Source organism: Ostrea edulis, chromosome 3 (genome assembly GCF_947568905.1).
Source record: "Ostrea edulis chromosome 3, xbOstEdul1.1, whole genome shotgun sequence".
Classification (NCBI taxonomy): Eukaryota; Metazoa; Mollusca; class Bivalvia; order Ostreida; family Ostreidae; genus Ostrea; species Ostrea edulis.
The window spans coordinates 54,509,488-54,514,969 of NC_079166.1; the positions used below are offsets into that span (position 1 = coordinate 54,509,488).

The following is a 5,482-nucleotide window of genomic DNA, read 5'->3' on the forward strand; positions in this document are numbered from 1 at the left end:
GGCATAAACTTTTCACATGTTCATCTTCTTCTCCAGAACCACTGAGCCAATTTCAACCAAAACTTGGCACAAAGGGGAGATAATCACAAAATTAGGGTGGGGTCATTTAAAAATCTTCTCAAGAACCACTGGGCCAGAGGACCTGAAATTATCATTAAAGATTCCTGACCTAGTGCAGATTCAAGTTTGTAGCTCACCTGAGCTGAAAGCTCAAGTGAGCTTTTCTGATCACTTTTTGTCCGTCGTCTGTCTGTCCGTCCGTCCGTCTGTCTGTCTGTCCGTCTGTCTGTTAAACTTTTCACATTTTCGACTTCTTCTCCAGAACCACTGGGCCAATTTCAACCAAACATGGCCAAAAGCATCCTTGGGTGAAGGGCTTTTAAGTTTGTTCAAATGAAGGGTCTTGTCCCTTTCAAAGGAAAGATAATCATAAAAATGAAAAAATAGGGTGGGGTCATTTAAAAATCTTCTTCTCAAGAACCACGGGGCCAGAAGAGCTGAAATTTACCTGAAAGCTTCCTGACGTAGTGCAGATTCAAGTTTGTTCAAATCATGGCCCCTGGGGGGTAGGATGGGGCCACAAGTGGGGGGGGGGGGTCAAAGTTTTACATACAAATATAGGAGAAAGCTTTAAAAATCTTCTTCTCAAGAACCATTGGGCCAAAGAAATTGACATTTACATGAAAGCTTTCTGACATAGTGTAGGGTAGTTTGGGCCATAATAGGGACTAAGGTTTTACATGGAAATATATATATGGAAAGTCTTCAGATATGGGCCAAAGTGACTCAGGTGAGCGATGTGGCTCATGGGCCTCTTGTTACAAATCATGACCCCTGGGGGTAGGATGGGGTCACAATAGAGACCAAAGTTTTACATGCGAATATACAGGGAAAATCTTTAGAAATGGACCAGGGTGACTCAGGTGAGCGATGTGGCCCATGGGCCTCTTTGTTAACCTATATCTTTTATTTGTGTGAAGATATTCAAACATTAAGAACAGACATATATATATATAAATCTTTTTTTCTTTCATTTTTTCATCCAGGGTAGTTTAGAACTGTGTGCATTGGTTTTGGAAGAATTTGGGCTGTTTAGGCTAAAATCCATTATGTAAGTTCATCTTTGTGGTGCACAAATTCCATATGGTCATTTCAAATAGTCAACATTGCTTCTATTTTCAATCTGAAATTCTACATGTATTTTGTTTGAGAGATGAAAACAATCCTCGAAACATTATCACCGTTATCTTTAATTTTCCATCATACTTGTGTCAAAGAGTTGAACTTTCTTTACCAGTAATTTTATATTGACTTCGCATTGTGTGGTATATAAAGTTTTTATGATTTTATTTTCTGTCTAAGATATTCAATATTTAAAGGAAAAAGATAATGGTAGGAGATGGTAGGATAAATTCTAATTATTCAGAGAAACTTGATAAATACTGTGTTTGAGCTTATATACTCGATAACACAATAGAAGAATGCAATTTACTAGTTAAACATTGATAGGATACTAAATTTAGGATGAGCCAATAAGATTTTGTCTTGTTTTTCATGTTACAGGATTGGACAGAATATGAACACACACATCCAATACTTCAAAGATATTATGTTTGTGGAGGCAGAGATTTTGATTGCATCCACTGTTTAGAATACATCCTTAAGGGAAGCAGACTGCTGCCTTTACCCAATGATATAATGATTAATCATAACTATATCTGTTTTGTACCAAATAGAAAGAGCATTGATTCAGGTCATTTTCAAATCCATTGGCATACATTGTACTATACATGCAACCTTTTCAAACTTTACATTTAAGATTTTATAAAGGAAATATCTTAATGTTTCACATGTTTACCTTTCACTGTGCTATGTAATTCATTATACCTGCCATTATGCCAGTCTTCCTGAACATAATTTGTTTTCTGCAATTTCATTGGCCAAGAGGCTTAATCCTGGGTTATCAGATTGAGCATTTATATTTAGTATCCCATTGATTTTGTCAGCCCTATATAAGGAACTGACTCAGATTTACTCACTCTGCTAGGTTAAAGAACCCTAAGGTTTGTACTTTTCACATGAATTTCATGTTCGCCTCTTATCTTTTACATAGAGTAGGAAATGAAAATAACATTGAGTTAGGGAACTATTTAGATTTTACATTATAATATGTAAATACCTTAGCAGAGTCAATTTACTTGGTTCAGGGTAGTATCAGATATTACTTTTTCAGAGTTTAAGTGTTTAGGCTATCTCAATGTTTCTATAGTTAGCCTTGTCCTATGTTACTTTTAGATGTATGGAAGCCTTTTAGTGTTATAACACTATATTTATGCCCCCATTCAAAGAAGAGGGGCATATTGGTTTGCACCTGTTGGTCGGTCGGTAGACCACATGTTGTTCGCTTAATATCTTAAGAACCATTCACTTGATCGTAATATATTTCATATGTGGGTTGGTTATGAAAAGAAGAGGACCCCAATTGTTTTTCAGGTCAAAATGTCAAGGGTTAATCTACTCTGGACATAGGAAGACACTGCCTGCTCAATATCTTGAGAACCCTTTGCTTGACAGACATCAAACTTGGTACACTGGTACATCTCAAGGAGTAGATTTGAGGTCACATCAAAAGTCAAGGGGTAAACTGGACATAGTAATATATTGTCTCTTATGTTTTAAGAATTATTTGCTTGATTGACACCAAACCTGGTACAGCATAAGGAGTAGATGACCCCTATTGATTTTTAGGTCACTTGGTCAATCCACTCCTGACATAGGAAGATATTGTTTGCTCAATATTTCGAATTGATGATACTACTATCAATCAAATTATGCATGTGTATAACCCTTTTCAATTTTGCACCATGGGGGCTTATATGTTTTACAAACACCTCATGTTTTATAGTTTGTGAAAGCTTGTTAGGGTCATAACATTAGATTTTCTTATTATGGTACTTGCCCGTCAGAGACTGGACATATTATGGTATGGTGTTGTCTGTCCGGACCTTGTAAGATGGGATACAGACTGAACCGTAAGCTCCAGAATCTTACAACTTGGTACATTTGATCACCATAAAAGGAAGATGCTTATTGTTTTTTAAGGTCAAGGTTGTAGGTTCACTTAATAGGAAAACCTTGTTTGAGAAAATAACAGATTCTTGAACTGAGTATTTTGAGGAAACATTACATAGAAAGTACATGATTTGTCAAATTTCTCCCAATATTCAACTGAGAACCGTATTCTGCAGAGTATTTGTATGGGTATGGAAAATGTGTATGTGCCTATGATTTTGATTTTTGTTTAATTTTTTGTTGTTGAAAATTACAGGTTTAACCGAGTCAGTTTTTGAGGAAATATACATGTATTAAATAAATGACGGTTTGACCTTTTAACTCCTCTCACAGTTTTGAAGCTAGGGTCTTTGTAAATAACTTCTTTGGTGTTTTAGAATATTTACAGATTGTTGATCATGGTCAATTTTGGGGAAATATTTTCCGCAGAGCTCTAGTTGTCTATCTACCGGCCTCCTGTCACTTTTAAGTTAAGGAGCTTTTATTCATGGAAAGAAAGTATGTGACAGCCTGATGATGGCTGATACTATTTAAAGCCTTTTTATACGCCCGTCTTAAGACGGGACGTATTATGGTATGGTGTTCATGTCCGTCCGTCTGTTAGCTTTTTCGTGTCCGACCCGTAACTTAAATACTACAAGGCCTAGAATCATCAAACTTTGTCTGTAGATACATCTTGGGTAGAAGGTGTGTCGCACATTAAAACCAGGTCACTGTGACATTTCATTAAGAAGATATCCGTCTGTCCGTCCGTCTGTTAGCTTTTTCGTGTCCGACCCGTAACTTAAATACTACAAGGCCTAGAATCATCAAACTTTGTCTGTAGATACATCTTGGGTAGAAGGTGTGTCGCACATTAAAACCAGGTCACTGTGACTTTTCATTAAGAAGATATCCGTCTGTCCGTCCGTCTGTTAGCTTTTTCGTGTCCGACCCGTAACTTAAATACTACAAGGCCTAGAATCATCAAACTTTGTCTGTAGATACATCTTGGGTAGAAGGTGTGTCGCACATTAAAACCAGGTCACTGTGACTTTTCATTAAGAAGATATCCGTCTGTCCGTCCGTCTGTTAGCTTTTTTGTGTCCGACCCATAACTTAAATACTACAAGCAGGCTGTCCAGCGGCCCTAAAATTCCTAATTTTTTTCAGTTATGCTAAAATTCCTAAAAAAATGTAAAATTCAAGGGGAAATCCTAAAAAAGCCCTTATTTTTCATGTCAATTCCTACTTTTTTATCAGTCTTGAAAAATCAAAATGCATTCATACAAAATGTGTGTTATTAACGTAGATTGCAGTTCTTATTCAGATAATGCTGATGCAGTGAAAGGCAGTTGACCTGTGGATCCATGTGTCAAGCTTGTTTATTGGTTGTGACTTTGTAATAAATAGTTGAGATTTTAGGTTATAGCCAATAATAGCTGAGACCATGGAACACTGGAATACGCCCTTCCTGTACTTACATCTTATTTGTGTGTCATGTGAGTTTCTTTATTGTCAAATTTGACAAGGTAAGTCCTTTTAAATAATTAAAACTTCCGCAATTTGGTTAAAAATTCCTAATTTTAGCCCTAATTTTTTAAAATTTTACCCCTAAAATTTGCCCTTATTTTTTGTCCAAGGGTGCTGGACAGCCTGTACAAGGCCTAGAATCATCAAACTTTGTCTGTAGATACATCTTGGGTAGAAGGTGTGTCGCACATTAAAACCAGGTCACTGTGACTTTTCATTAAGAAGATATGGCCATATATGGCAAAAACTTGTCCGGCTCATAACTTGAAAACTATTAGACCTAGAATCACCAAAATTGGTCAACTAATGCATCTTAGGTAGAAGGTGTGTCGCATCCTACTTTAAGGTCACTGTGACATTTAATTAAGGTGATATTAAAAAAATGTTTTAATGGGTACAATCTATACTGTTAACAATATGTGACGGGCGTATCATGTGCCGTGGCGGTGCACTTTATTCTAGAAATGGCATCAGAAAAACACCCTATGTAACCTTTTCTGCTTGTACTCATTTATTTTTATTGGAAAACTTATTACTTGTTATCAGCTACTCTAAAACAATATTGACTTGTGCTATAATAAATTTGTAAACTTTACAAGTCTTTTCATTTCAAACAAGGTGTTGAACAAGTTGTTAAACATCATCTGGGATTCACAACCAAACAGGTACAACATGGAAACAGTGTGTTCCTTGATTTCTGTAGTGTAACAAGTCCAGCTGATCCCAAGTACACTGTACTATTGACAACGATTGTTTTTGATAAGGACAATAGAAGTTCTACTTTGGGAGAAGCTATAATTATTTTAGTCCTAGCATACACTGCTTCTTGTTAGAGTTAGGGTGCTGTATAACTTGGTACCTCTTTGAGATAAAATGCTTTATCATCAAATCATAAAGC

The 5,482-nt window shown here is 36.3% G+C and overlaps 1 long non-coding RNA gene across 2 annotated transcripts in view; it reads left to right on the forward strand.

Annotated features, from left to right (window-relative positions):
• LOC125677914 (uncharacterized) overlaps positions 1–5,179 on the forward strand; it is a 7,717-nt gene extending 2,538 nt beyond the window's left edge. For both annotated transcript variants that reach the window (XR_008800990.1, XR_008800989.1), the window contains exons 3-4: positions 1,047–1,111; positions 1,564–5,179. This is a non-coding gene — a long non-coding RNA (uncharacterized LOC125677914). The remainder of the gene's footprint in view (positions 1–1,046; positions 1,112–1,563) is intronic.
• Positions 5,180–5,482: the final 303 nt, after the last annotated feature.